The sequence below is a fragment of the Vitis vinifera genome, chromosome 2, assembly GCF_030704535.1.
Source record: "Vitis vinifera cultivar Pinot Noir 40024 chromosome 2, ASM3070453v1".
Lineage (NCBI taxonomy): Eukaryota > Viridiplantae > Streptophyta > Magnoliopsida > Vitales > Vitaceae > Vitis > Vitis vinifera.
In genome coordinates, this window is record NC_081806.1 from 6,101,847 (window position 1) to 6,118,332 (window position 16,486).

Here is a 16,486-nt window from a genome sequence, read left to right on the forward strand (position 1 = left end):
TGACCCGACCAGAATAATATTGCATGACTTTTTTAATGAGAGATTTATTGAGGCCTGTTGGGCCCGTTTAGCCCATTGTGGAACCACCTTTTGTAATTAGGGTTTTTTAGTATGGTAGGGTTGTTGTGCTATATATATATAGAGAATATTGTAGCCGCCATGTAATACTCTCTGTATTCTTCCCTGATAATAGTGATATCCTTGCAACTCCGTGGACGTAGGCAAATTGCCGAACCACGTAAATACTGTCTTGTGTGTGTGATTGTTTTTCTTTGGCGTGTGTTTTCTCTAATTTTTTTTGTTTCTCACGGGTTGGGAATTCGGTTTAATTCCATACAACTGGTATCAGAACCTAGGGTTAGGTTTGAGTGGGAGCAATGGCAGAGGAAGCAGGAAAGGCGTCTGGAATAGAAAAGTTTGATGGCACAGACTTTGCGTATTGGAGGATGCAGATTGAAGATTATCTCTATGGGAGGAAATTGCATCTGCCTCTTTTGGGGACAAAACCTGAGAGTATGAAGGCTGAGGAATGGGCGCTTCTTGACAGACAGGTTCTAGGAGTTATTAGGTTAACTCTGTCTAGGTCTGTTGCACACAATGTTGTAAAGGAGAAGACCACAGCAGATCTGATGAAGGCTTTGTCCGGTATGTATGAAAAGCCGTCCGCAAACAATAAGGTGCATCTGATGAAGAAATTGTTCAATTTGAAGATGGCAGAGAATGCATCAGTAGCACAACATCTAAATGAATTTAATACAATCACAAATCAATTGTCGTCTGTAGAAATTGATTTTGATGATGAGATTCGTGCTCTGATTGTCTTGGCTTCTTTGCCAAACAGTTGGGAGGCAATGAGGATGGCAGTAAGCAATTCTACAGGAAAGGAAAAGCTCAAGTACAATGATATACGAGATTTAATTCTGGCTGAGGAGATTCGCCGAAGAGATGCAGGTGAAACCTCAGGATCTGGTTCTGCCCTAAACCTTGAGACAAGAGGCAGAGGTAATAACAGAAATTCAAATCAGGGTAGATCAAATTCCAGAAATTCTAATCAGAACAGAAGCAAATCTAAATCAGGCCAACAAGTACAATGCTGGAATTGTGGGAAAACATGTCACTTTAAAAGGCAATGCAAAAGCCCTAAGAAGAAGAATGAAGATGATTCTGCTAATGCTGTAACAGAAGAGGTACAAGATGCATTACTTCTTGCAGTAGACAGTCCACTTGATGATTGGGTTTTGGATTCAGGAGCTTCGTTTCATACCACTCCACACCGAGAAATCATACAGAATTATGTTGCAGGTGATTTTGGTAAGGTGTATTTGGCTGATGGTTCAGCCTTGGATGTTGTGGGTCTAGGAGACATTCGAATATCATTGCCCAATGGGTCTGTTTGGTTACTGGAGAAGGTTCGACATATTCCTGACCTGAGGAGGAATCTGATTTCTGTTGGACAACTTGATGATGAAGGACATGCAATACTATTTGTTGGTGGTACTTGGAAGGTTACAAAGGGAGCTAGGGTACGGCTCGTGGAAAGAAGACTGGCACTCTGTATATGACCTCATGTCCAAGAGACACAATTGCAGTTGCTGATGCAAGTACTGATACAAGCCTATGGCACTGCAGACTTGGTCACATGAGTGAGAAAGGGATGAAGATGTTGCTGTCAAAAGGAAAACTACTAGAATTGAAGTCCATTGATTTTGACATGTGTGAAAGTTGCATCTTAGGAAAGCAAAAAAAGGTGAGCTTCTTGAAAACTGGCAGGACACCGAAGGCTGAAAAATTGGAACTAGTACACACTGATTTGTGGGGGCCTTCTCCAGTTGCATCCCTAGGAGGTTCAAGGTACTACATCACCTTTATTGATGACTCAAGTAGAAAGGTATGGGTTTATTTTCTAAAAAATAAATCTGATGTATTTGTAACTTTTAAGAAGTGGAAGGCCATGGTTGAGACAGAAATAAGTTTGAAAGTAAAATGTTTGAGGTCAGATAATGGAGGAGAGTACATAGATGGAGGATTCAGTGAGTATTGTGCTGCACAGGGAATTAGGATGGAGAAGACCATTCCTGGGACACCACAGCAGAATGGTGTGGCTGAGCGCATGAACAGAACTCTCAATGAGCGTGCTAGAAGTATGAGGTTGCATGCTGGACTACCAAAAACTTTTTGGGCTGATGCTGTTAGCACTGCAGCTTACCTGATAAACCGAGGACCATCAGTTCCCATGGAGTTCAGACTTCCTGAGGAGGTTTGGAGCGGTAAAGAGGTGAAGTTTTCACATTTAAAAGTTTTTTGTTGTATTTCTTATGTTCATATTGATTCTGATGCTCGTAGTAAACTTGATGCAAAGTCAAAAATATGTTTTTTCATTGGCTATGGTGATGAGAAATTTGGCTATAGGTTTTGGGATGAACAAAACAGGAAAATCATCAGAAGTAGAAATGTGATATTTAATGAACAGGTTATGTACAAAGACAGGTCATCTGTAGTGTCAGATGTTACAGAGATAGATCAAAAGAAATCTGAGTTTGTCAACTTAGATGAATTGACTAAAAGTACTGTCCAAAAAGGGGGTGAAGAAGATAAGGAGAATGTAAATTCACAGGTAGATCTGAGTACACCTGTAGTTGAAGTTCGCAGATCTTCTAGGAACACTAGACCTCCGCAGCGTTATTCACCTGTTTTAAATTATCTCCTGTTGACTGATGGTGGTGAGCCAGAGTGTTATGATGAAGCCTTGCAAGATGAGAATTCAAGCAAGTGGGAGTTAGCCATGAAGGATGAGATGGATTCCCTGTTGGGGAATCAGACATGGGAACTGACTGAATTGCCAGTAGGAAAGAAGGCTTTGCACAACAAGTGGGTATACAGAATAAAGAATGAGCATGATGGTAGCAAACGTTACAAGGCCAGATTAGTTGTTAAAGGGTTCCAGCAGAAGGAGGGCATTGACTACACAGAGATATTTTCTCCAGTTGTGAAGATGTCAACAATTAGACTTGTACTTGGAATGGTGGCCGCAGAAAACTTACATCTTGAGCAGTTAGATGTGAAGACAGCATTCCTTCATGGTGACTTGGAGGAAGACCTTTACATGATTCAGCCAGAAGGGTTCATTGTTCAAGGACAAGAGAATCTAGTCTGCAAACTGAGAAAGAGCTTGTATGGCCTTAAATAAGCTCCTAGACAGTGGTACAAGAAGTTTGACAATTTTATGCATAGAATTGGGTTCAAGAGATGTGAAGCTGATCATTGTTGCTATGTTAAGTCCTTTGACAACTCTTACATCATATTACTATTGTATGTGGATGATATGCTTATTGTAGGGTCTGACATTGAGAAGATTAATAATCTGAAGAAGCAATTGTCCAAACAGTTTGCAATGAAGGATTTGGGAGCTGCAAAGCAAATCCTTGGTATGAGAATCATTAGAGACAAAGCTAATGGTACATTGAAGCTTTCACAGTCAGAGTATGTGAAGAAAGTTCTCAGCAGGTTCAACATGAATGAAGCTAAACCAGTGAGCACACCCTTGGGTAGTCATTTCAAACTAAGCAAAGAACAGTCACCAAAGACAGAAGAAGAAAGGGACCATATGAGCAAGGTGCCCTATGCCTCAGCTATTGGCAGCTTGATGTATGCTATGGTGTGTACAAGGCCAGACATTGCACATGCAGTGGGAGTTGTGAGCAGATTCATGAGTAGGCCTGGAAAGCAGCATTGGGAGGCAGTCAAGTGGATTTTAAGATATCTGAAGGGTTCATTAGATACATGTCTTTGCTTCACAGGTGCAAGTTTGAAACTGTAGGGTTATGTAGATGCTGATTTTGCTGGTGATATTGATAGTAGAAAGAGTACTACTAGGTTTGTTTTTACTCTAGGTGGTACAACTATATCATGGACTTCAAATCTACAGAAGATTGTTATTTTGTCTACTACAGAAGCTGAGTATGTTGCAGCAACTGAAGCTGGAAAGGAGATGATTTGGCTACATGGTTTCTTAGATGAATTGGGTAAGAAGCAAGAGATGGGCATTCTACACAGTGACAGTCAGAGTGCAATTTTTCTTGCCAAAAATTCGGCTTTTCATTCAAAGTCAAAACATATACAAACAAAATATCACTTTATCCGTTATCTTGTTGAGGATAAACTGGTAATACTTGAGAAGATTTGTGGATCTAAGAACCCTGCAGACATGTTGACTAAGGGTGTCACTATTGAGAAGTTGAAGCTGTGCGCAGCTTCAATTGGTCTTCTAGCTTGAGGACAGGAGGATGAGTTGTAGGGATGAGGGATCGTTTCTTGGAGGATAGCGGTTTGATGTTGGTGATTGGACTAGTCTCCAAGTGGGAGATTTGTTGGGCTTTGTAGAGCCTAGTTTTGTTTGATCCGGTTTGATGACCCGACCAGAATAATATTGCATGGCTTTTTTAATGAGAGATTTATTGAGGCCTGTTGGGCCCGTTTAGCCCATTGTGGAACCACCTTTTGTAATTAGGGTTTTTTAGTATGGTAGGGTTGTTGTGCTATATATATATATATAGAGAATATTGTAGCCACCATGTAATACTCTCTGTATTCTTCCCTGATAATAGTGATATCCCTGCAACTCCGTGGACGTAGGCAAATTGCCGAACCACGTAAATACTGTCTTGTGTGTGTGATTGTTTTTCTTTGGCGTGTGTTTTCTCTAATTTTTTTGTTTCTTACGGGTTGGGAATTCGGTTTAATTCCCTACAGGTAATTGAGATAAGTTTCTCATGGTAAATGCACTAGTCTGTATGATTATACATTGAATATGATCTACGGTGAATCATGACATTGACTATTGGGTAGTCATAATTCACCAAGTTATTGTGTTTTATGGACTCACCTTGAGAGAATATCAAAGTAGTAATGAAGCCTTTAGTAGCTTTGATCCATGGGTGATGTGAAACCAAGGTTTGGTTAATCTCGATTTTGATGATAACAAAACAAAGTTTAGAACTAATGATTATATTTCAAAGTGTGATTAGGCAAGACGATTTCCAAAGTGGCAATCACAAAGACAATTCAAGCTAAAGAGAAATCATGAAGAAGAAGATCACCTCAAAGAGAAGTGTTTTTCAAAGATCCAAGCTTCATAAGATCTCTTTGTAAGGTTGTTAGTGCACTAGGATTTCCATGCATTATTTTCCTTACTTATGCACCTGAATTATCCAAGAGTTATTTTGTTTTAAATATTTTTAAAATTGGATGATTTCATGTTTTCAACTAAAACCTTGTGTCAAATGTTGTTTCAAACTTGTTTAAAAGGTTTTAAGTTGAAAAAGTTGGTTTTTGAGCCAAAAACTGCTCAATCGGCTAAATCGGGTGAACCGGATGAACAGTAACCGATCGACTCCTAGCTCAACCGGTTGAGGGTATGGACAGTACCCTGTTGACCGAAATTTCTCTATTGTACCAAAATACTTAGCCTTTTTATGTAGTAACTCTGGTCAAGAAAAACTAGAGAAAGAGTCACTACGGCTTTTGTAGTATTCCGGGTATCGTTCTCAAGGACTGGCTTATGAAAATTGTCAATACTAGAATAAATGAATTGTTTTTGTTTAAATCCTTAAGCGAAAAACAATATGTGAATAATGTGAAACTAAGTAAAAGAAATTGGATTAATAAGAGAAAATGAATATTGATTTTAAATTCAGTTGATTCAAGTTTGGGGTTTTCCACAATCCAACTTAGGGTATAGAAATTATAGAAAACAAGGGTATTTTAAGTAATATGATCTTAGGGTTTTGGGATCCTTGGCCACTCGCGATCAAGTTGGGTTCTATAACTCAAAATTGCATCCGAAACCTAATTTTTCCTTTTTCAAACAGATTCCTAAAACCATCAAATGAATGAGATTGATTATCAATTTAAGATTTGGCTTTTTAACCCTTCCTACTCCTTATAGCTTTGTTTAAGGGCAAATAACGGTAGGTAAGGCGAGGATAACTAATGATCAAGAATTACCAAGAATCACTAGTATCAAGTAATAACCTACCGTATCATTCCCTAAACGAACTCACAAGGATAGGATAAAAAAATTGATAAATTGTCACCCAACCAATAATTAATCTCATTGTTAAAATAATTTACCCATTGTCCCTATAGGTTTCCTAACCCTTAGGTTTTCATGCTTCAAGCCCCAAGTTGGCTCTTAGCCTCTCATGGGGGTGATGTCACATTCACAATCCATAATAGGGTAAAAATCCATAATTTGAATCAAAAGAAACTAAAAACAATATATTCAATAAAGAAGAAAAAGAAAACAAACCAAAGTTCTCGTCTTCTTCCTCCTTCAATGTCAAAAACTCCAGAAAAAAAATCCAAGATCCAAGATCCCTAAAACCTAGAATTGAGAGGGATTATATAATATCCTCAATTACCTAACATGTGGCACACTCTCATTGGCCACTTATTACAAAATAATTTCCTAAAAAATGATTAAAAAATAATAAAATGGTGATTTCTAGTCGTGTGTGGTCCACCTAGGGCGGATGGAGTGCTTTAGATGCAATTCCCGAGGTAGAGGAGGCAGAACATCAAAGTGGCAGTGGGTGAATTCGAAATTGGTGTCATTTCGAAGTGGATTTCGAATTCATAAGTTGAATTTCGAAATCATAAGTTGAATTTCGAAATCATTTCGAAATGACCCTCCAGCTTGGTGCAGTTGTCTTCAAATGGCCATAACTTCTTCATTTCAGCTCCGATTTGCAAACCGTTTGAGGTGTTGGACTCCTGACTTCTCGAGCTTCGAAAAGATATATAGTATGTATATAATGGACTCCAGAAAGTTCTCCAAATTTGTCCTCAAAGTCAGAGTATATAATGCCATCAGATTTTTGAGTTCTAAATTTCCATGCAGCTAAATCTTGCTTCATGCCTCATTCCCCATGCTTTCTTGCCTTCTTTCTTACTCCATAATGGTCATTTATCATCCTTCAACCTCATGATATCCTTGTTTTGCCTTTCCTTACGTTCAATGAGTCTTGACTCACTTATTTCCTCATTTAGCCCTTTCTTGATCTTTCAAAATCTAAAGTCATTCAATTTGCACAATTTTCTTCCCTTGAACCTGAGATAAATCTCCAAATTATAGATTAAACTCATGGCTAGGGCCTTAGCATTGATTTAGGTCAAGTTGGGTGATTTGAATGTCCTTTGGTGCACAAATCATATCGAATATGTGTCATTAGAGCACATATTTTGGCTCCAATCACCGGTCGACCAGTACAAAAATTTTCTCTCTCTTCCAGAATGCTTGTTCAACCGGTCAAGGTTGAACCTCAACCGGTTGAGGTCCGGTCGAGGCCCAACGGTCACCTGCCAACATTAAATGCTAACGGTTAGTCAACTGGTCGACCCATAGCTTGACCGGTCGAACCTCCAACGGCTAGTTTAACTTTTTTCTTCTATAAAAAGGCTCCAATCTTCATTGTTTAAAGAGCAAAAACCTTCCCAAATCATTCTTGATTATATTTGAGCCTTGGAATAGTATTTTTGAGTGCATCATTATTCCAAAACTTGCATATCTTTAGTGCACCATCCAATCCTAGTTTCTCTTGTATCATTTGAGCTTAAAGTTCTTGTGCTAGGATTTTTGAGAGATCATTTTATTTGCAAATCTTTGAGAGAAATTTTCTCAAGTGAGGGGTATCACTTGAGAGGTTGTTCAAGAGTGGGATATCTCTTGAAGAAGTGTAAAGGGTGCTTGGAGCCAAAAGTCCAAGAGGGTGAATTGGAACTACAATCCAATTGTAAAGAAATTGGAGGCTTGGTTGAAGCTTCAAGATAGTGGAACCCTCACTCGGTTAGGAGGTTGAGGAGAGTGGGGTAGGCAAGGAAGTGCCGAACCACTATAAACTCTTGTGTTTGCACTCTCTCTTCCCTAACTCTTTTAAATTATATGCAATTGTGGAACCACTATAAAAATAATTGTCTCTTATTTTTGCATAGTTTAAATTTGTGAAAAAGAGACCATCACCCTATTCACCCCCCCTTTAGGGTGATTACCATAGGTTGGATTAGCCTAAATTTGCTAACAGGTGAGACCCTAAGGTGGTCATATAAATCCTATGAATTGGGTCATTGTTAATTAAGGTAAGTGATAATAGATATTTTCTAGATAAACATAATGATATCTCATGGGATTGAGACAACATGTCTCTTTCAGTGATCCTAAAGGCTTGTGATCATGTAATTCGTGACTGCAATAATTCCTCAAGTGGAATTTGATATATGTACTTTGTGGATTAAAGTATATCACTTGATCACAAAATAAGAGAATCTATGACTTAATGATTATAAAGGTAATCTTGGGAGTTCGATAGTAATTATCTTGTTAGATTACGGATACCAATTTAAAAGGAGTTTGCAAGTAATGAATAGTAGATTACAAATTTGAGAAATTGATTAAATTAAAATATTGAAGGAGTCAATTTTAAAATTGGATTTTAAAGAAGTTGGTATTTTTTTTATAGGTTCCAATGGTCTTTACTCAAGTTCATATTCTTTGTTGGCACCACAGTCTTGAGGTTTTATAGAGAATTAATCATTGATATTAAGAGCTTTTTGGTAAAAGCATAAGGTTACACAAGATTTTATGCTTTATTACTTATGATTTTTCTAGATTGAACTAATTAATTAATTTGAGTTTTTTAAGGTTAATTAATTAATTATGACCCAGTAGATTAGATTAAGTGATCTGAGCCTAAGTTATGTTAAAATCACTTAAATTTATAAGGAAGTCTATATAAACTTTATTAGGAATTTATGATTAGACACTTGACTATTGTCTTTCAAAGAACATTTATTTCTTCTTTTTTTTTTTGTCAAGAAAGTTGTGTAGCCACTCTACACATGTGCTAAGACTCAAAGAAGGAGTGATCATGTGGAAGATTGCAAGGTGGTTGAAATCTTCTTTGTTGACTGGAGTTTGATCTATGAACATTTAAATCAAATGTCAAGTTTTTTTACCTTTAGATCTAAATATTTATGTTTTAAATGCTTCTGATGCCTTAAATCTATTATCCCTAGAATTGTTGCGATCTAGGGTTTGAAATGAATTTTTCTAGATGATAAAAAATTTAATTGATGATAAGTAGGATAAGTGTCATTACAATAAGTTTGTGCAAGCCTAATTTGACCTTAGAACTCCTATGGTCAATTTGAATCTAGCTCAATTTTTTGAGATTAGGTTAAAAAGTTTGTTTTAGGTTTGAGTAAAGATTAAGTTAATAGTAATAATTATGATGATACTATAATATTACATTAATAATGCATATTGCATTTGGTTTGGTTTTGGATATTTGACGTATGTGTACATCCCAAATGGGGGTTGGATTGACGTTGTAAATGTACACACACCTCAACTTGTTATATGCAAGTGTATAAGAAAATGTGAAATGAGTTTAGGTTGAGTAGAGTCGAACTGAATCAAATTATGTTGATGAATCAAAGATGCAACTATTCAATTAGATAGAATCAAATATAATTCACTTGTCGTCATAATTAAAAATAGAATTATTACATTGAATTGATTGAAAATATAATTATAGAGTTTTGATTATTGGATAATAAAATTATTTAGCATTAACACAACCATTTATGAGTACAATTTTGCCGAGTTTATTTCTTTCTTAGTATTTTAATAAGAATTTATAAATGATAACACAATTTGGGTAGTGTTTGACTAGGAGGAAACTATTAGCCAAATCAAAATAATAAATTGAACACTAAATATATGCTTATATCAAACACTATTTAACAAACATGTTTATCCCATATTGTCTTAATTTTACCACTTTTCATTTAAAGATTATACTTTTATACGTCTGTTTTATATTAATGAAAATCAAATATTTTTCTCCACTAATTTGACTACAAAATATTTAGTTATTTTTTTATTTGAATATGTTTTATGGTAAATTAGAATCCCATAAATCAAATATGTATGAACCATATTAGACGAAATTAACAAAGTCACTAAACGTTTTGATGAAAATAAAAGAAAATTTGTTTGCCTTTTTTTTCCCTTGTGGTATGAATGAATTATAATAATATCAAAACTTATTGATAGTAATTTCTATAGAAAATAAAGTGATTTCTAATTAGAAAACTAGATGTATCTTCATAAATTTACACAAAATAAGTATATAATTTTGGTAATATTAGTATTGGATAAGAGAAAACTACTTGTAAAGATTATCTTTGCTCTTCTATAAAAACCAAATACGAATTATTTCCATAAGGTCAACCGATTATGGATGACTCTGGTTCCATGGGTAATTGACAACAAATATCTCTAGTTCTCAAGAGTTTACAATGACATCAAGACAATTTAATGCCCCGTGCAAGCACACAGTTTTCAATAATTTCCCTTTACATTTCCAGAGCTAGGTATTTTCTAAAAGATATTCAAATTATGGTACTTAATGCTTATAACATTTCTTTCTTTGCTAATAGGCATTGAGACATTAGATCATTTTTTAGTCTTAACACCATCATTGTTTTTCTTTTATTAAAAAAAATTGTTTGTTTTTCAACCACCTTTTTTTTTTCCCAATCTTTGGCCTCAGAAGCATTGATCAATCAACTTTATAATTGTGTGACTTATCTTTCTAAATGTTTGATGCACAAATTTCTTCAATAAGCTTCGTGTGTCCTTATAACTTTGATTTAACAAAAGGAACTCACATTATGTAAGATCAAAGAGGTTAATCCTTTAAAAAAGCTTTTGATAATGATCTTTCTCTCTTACTTTAAGTTCATAATAACTTATTAGACTAGTAAAATGTTTAGTATTGCTTTACTTATCAATCTAGGGTTTTGAAATCAAATCCCTTCAAAAATCATTTTTTTTTCTTATAATTTTTATGATTTAAGTAAAAAAAAAATTAATTTTATAGAACTTTTTACTTGGATATATCAAAATATCAAAATTTAAAATTTTAGTTTTGTCATAAATACAAAATATGAGCATGTTGTCATGAATGGTGTTATTATCAATGAAAATTTATTAATACAACTAAATGATTTTGTATTTGTATTTGTCTTTGTAATTCATTATTTAACTATTTATTATTTATTATTTTCTATTTACTAAGGTTTTAATCTATTTCACATGTGCAAATTGGGAATTGAAAATAAATTATTATTGTTATTATATGTCTAAGTATTTTCCTTAAATGATTAGTGGTTAAAGACAAAAGCACACCACAACACATAATTGACCTTTTAGAGGGTTTTCAAAAAGGAAAAAAAAAAAATTTCTTGATGGTAGGTACAAAGTCCAATAGAAAAGCTAGTTGTCTTTTTTATCTTGATTATATTGTTTTATTTTGGTTTTATTCTTATTTATGCCTTTTTAGTGATTTTTTTTATTTTCTTTTTCGGCCTCCAATTTCCAACTGTACCACCATGTTTTCCTTTTCCCTTACTTTTAGGTTTATTAGCCTATTGTTACCTGTACATGCGATAAAGATTGTGTGTTGTACCTCAAAACACTTCACTTTTAACTCAATATAATGAGAAATATATGTAAAAGTTTTTATATTCTCATTTTAAGTGAGCATAAGTTTCATTTGTCCCCATGATTAAGACAAAAAGAGGATAATAATTGTGATTTCTTACTTATCAACCATGTTATTACCAGCTGCATTTAAGTCATATATTAAAGTTGATATTATATTCAAATAATTAGTCATGGTGTGTTTGGATCTGACATATTTCTTGAACTTCAAAGTAAGCACTCACGACCTAGTTGTAAATGCCAGACCATAAATAATCTTAAGCTTATTCCTTATGTTTTGGGCAGTGAGGTAATTCTCAAATTCTCTTATTAAGTAATTGTGTATGCTACTCGACATAATAAAACATGTATAATATTTTTTTTAACCTAGAACTAATAACTTCCGTATTTTAGTGGTGGTGGGCTAAATTTCTTTTGTTGAGTTGGATCATGACATTATTTAAGATTTCTAAGGCTTCTTGTTCATTTAACATATATTGGATTTTTTTTTGTGCCTTATATCATAATTATTGTCGTATAATTTTTCTCCTTTAGTGAAATCAAGAACAACATTTTTGTTGGCTATTTTACTACATTTATTGCATAAAGTATGACATTAGTATATTTCTTAATTATTAGCCTATGATGTTGTTAATATAATGAAATCGAGAATTTTGCAATTCTCATAATCATCTCTCATTGAATATGAAATAGAACATTATAGCTAATTTAAAATTTTATTTATTTTAAAAAAAATACCAATATCCTTTTAAAAAATCCACCATAATAGCAAGGGGATAATAAAAAATGCACTTACATCCATAGATAAGGTCCAATTCAAATAATATTGAACAAAAAAACTCACATAAACAACGCAAATAAAAAATCATCTACAGAAAAAAATAAAAAATAGAGACGTAATTCATTAATTCAATAGGGTAATCAAGTATGCCCTTGAGCTAAGATGCTCTTTTGAATCCACACAAATGTAATTGTGTTGGACTTGAACTTCCGTACTTGGGGCAGAGTACTCAAAGCTTTTTAACTAAGCCAACCATTTGATGTAAATACTAAATAATAAGAATTACTAAAATTATATAACTTGTAAAATTAATCAATAAGGTTTTAAATCTATGTAGACTTTATGGAACCTTGCTTTTATTTATTTATGTGAAAAAAAATGTATCAAACAATTTTCTATTAATTTTAATAATAATAAAAATATCTTCACTTAATCAAAATAGATCTCTATTTATTTTAAGTAAATAAATATAATATGAGACAAAAACAAGCCTTATCTTGTATTGATATATACCAATTTTGGATAAAAATTCAAATTAAATATCTACGAAAAACATTTGTAACTTGAATTACAATCTCTAATTTTTGGTAGCTTCTTTTTTATATCAATGTTGGATAAAAATTAAAATTAAATATTTGTAAAAAAATTTGTAACTTGAATTACAATCTTTAATTGTTGGTAGGTTCCCTCTTCAAAAAACTACTAAAGTTTCTTATCACTTTATTTTATAAATTCTAGATATAGATAGACACCAGAAAGAACTTGATTAAGAGAAAATAATAGAGATATAGAAAGGTTCAAACACTTCAAAAAAAATTATATATATATATTTGGATTCTTACCAATAATTATATTACTTATAAGCAAAACTTATTGATGAATGATAAAGATTTATCCATTCCTGTTTCTTTAACCCACATGTGGATGGTGAATTATATATATATATATATAAAACATTTAAATTCTAATACATATTTAGCTATTTTTGTTATAATTACTTCCAGAGTTGCTTCCATCTAGGCTTTCCTATTTTTCACATTGTTAGATGTATATACGTTTGAATTAAGCTATTGGTATGTTGCCAAATTGCAAAAAAACATTTTAAATGTCTTCCATGCATAGTTAATGGTAATCATGATGGTAGATAAAAACAAAAAATATTTACTTGATTATAAGCAAACAAGTAAAAAAATGATTATATAATGATAATCTAAACAATTTTAGATATTAAATTACCAACATGGATTAGTAGTTAATAAAATCATTAAAAAAATCGTACGAGTGATATAACTAACTACCTAGAAGAGGACTACTTTGGGGTTGATCTCACTAACTAATATCATTCTTTTTTCAATATAGGAAAATGTATGAAATTGAATTAAGAGATGATTTTAGACTACGAAATTATTATCAAAATACCCTTCTAGGTATGGAAACACCTCCTTGGCAAGTCTTAAAAGACAATTAAACAAGTGTAAACCTTAATAGAAATAAAAAAAAAATAATCCTAAAGTATAACTTCAAATTACTTGGCCTCACTCCAACCATGGTCTCTTGACTCACTTTGGATTTGAATCATAAATGACAATCACAAAAATAACAACAACAACAATAATATAAAGAGCACAAGCAAAGATCCATATAAAATCCAAGTCAAAGAATTTCTTAATTTCACACAAAATTTGAATTCTTTTGAACCCTAGAAATTCTTTCAAATAAGTTCTTAAATGATCACTATTTGAATTGTTGAGTGTTGTTACGAATAAGGTGACAATTGTTTAGTCTCATAACAACCTTTCGATGAGCAATTCAAAATTGCATTGACTTAAGATATAATGATAACATTAAAAAATAGGTCCTTACTTGTTCTTATACAACATGCTCAAACCTTTTGTGCACATGCACATGCGAGATAACGAAATGAGCATTTTTTTTTTATCACTTACACAGGTGTAAGTGACCTTATGCATGTTAGAAAGTTTTGATGAAAAATGCTTCTTTGAACAAAATTGTACAACACTTGTGCAAGGAGATGACAAATGATGCATGAAGAAAGATGCGTTCCAAAGGTTTCCTCTTGGTTCATTGTTATACAACTTATTGTTATACAACTCATTGTAAACTTCTTAAATATTGATTATCTCATGTGGTTGAGATTTACATGAGTTTGAGAAAACTTCATTTTGCATCATATAATATTTAACCTTCATATTAACCTTTCATTCAATTGAGTATCACCAACATCAAATTACCAAAACATCATGATATTATCTATTTATTTTCTGGCTCAAGTATATACCAAAACTAAAACTTATAGAACTAAAATAGACATGGATTTGCTAACACAAACAAAATACATTTACGATTTTTTTTCAAACATTGTCTTGATTTTGTTATCGAAAATTCAAATATGCATAAGAAGAAATGAAAAAAAAAATCATTTACAATAAAAAAACTAAGGCATGGTCAATAATCAAAGTACTGCATCCTTAAGTACTACAAGTCTATTATGCATTAACATCCATTAGATTGTACAAGAAATTTGTAAGCATTATAAACCCCTATGTCAAATCGAATCCAACTCTGGTTTTTGATATTAGGTTAATCAATTGGCAGTTAATTAAGTTTGTTTTGAGTTCAAATAAAGATTAAATCCAGTAACAATAATTATGATGATACCATAATATTAAATTAATGATGCATATTGCACTTGGTTTGGTTTTGTATATTTGACATATGTGCCTATCCCAAATTGAGGTTGAATTGATTTTTTAAATGTAAATACACTTCAACTTATTATATGAAGATGTACTAAAAAAAGGTGGAATGGGCTTAGGTTGAGTTGAATCAAATTGAACCAAATTGTGATAATGAATAAAAGATACAATTATTCAATTAGATAGAATCAAGTATGATTCACTTGTCCTCATAATTAGAAATATAATTATTAGGTTGAGTTGATTGGAAATATAATTATAGAGTTTTGATTGTTGGATAATAAAACCATTTATTATTAAATAGTCATTTGTAAGTAAGTTTTTATGTTAATCATATAATTTATTTTTCTTTTAGTATTTTAATAAAAATATTATAAACGATAACATAATTTGGGTAATGTTTGACAAAGAGGACACTATTCCCAAAATCAAAACAACAAATTAAACATCAAATATATGTTATTCAAGCAATGTGTTAACAAACATGTTTATCCCATTGTCTTAATTTTATCATCTCTTATTTAAATATTATACTTTCATACTTCTATTTTATATTAATGAAAATCAAATTGTCACTATTTGACTTGAATATGTTTTTATCTATAATTAGAATCTTATTAAATCAAATATGATATGAAAGATATTAGATGAAACTAACAAGTCATTGGATGCTTTGATGAAAATAAAAGAAAATTTTTCATTGTCTTTTTTTTTTTTGGTATATAATGAATTAAAATAATATCAAACCTTATTGATGGTGATTTATATAGAAAATAAAGTGATTTCTAATTGAAAAATTGGATGTATCTTCATTGGTTTATACAAAAATAAATACATAATATTGTCAAAGTCAATATTGGATAGGAGAAAACTACTTGTAAAGATTATTTTTGCTCTTCTATAAAATTATTTAAAATATAGGCTAATCAACAAAATACCACTTTGGTTTCAAGTTAACTTTAAATGAATTAATCTTGGTTCTAGGCTAACCAAATATGAATTAAAAGGCTAATGGTTTCATGGGTGATTGGCTACAAATATCTCTGATTCCCTAGAGCTAGCAATAACATCAAGACAATTAAATGCCCGGTGCACGCACATTGTTTTTAATAATTTCCTTTTACATCTTTAGAGATAGGTATTTTCTATAAGATATTCAAATAGTGGTGCCCGCCGTTTATAACATTTTTTTCTTCGCCGATACGCATCAAGACACCATCTTAAAACTTCTCTAGGTCATTTTTCATTCTCAATACCACCATTGTTGTTCCTCTACCATTGAAAAAATTTATTTGTTTTTCCACCACCTTTTTTTTACTTCCCTGCATCTTTTGCCTCGTAAACATCGATCAATCAACCTTATAATCGTGCAACTTATCTTTCTAAATGTCGATACACAAATTTCTTCCATAAGCTTCAAGTGTG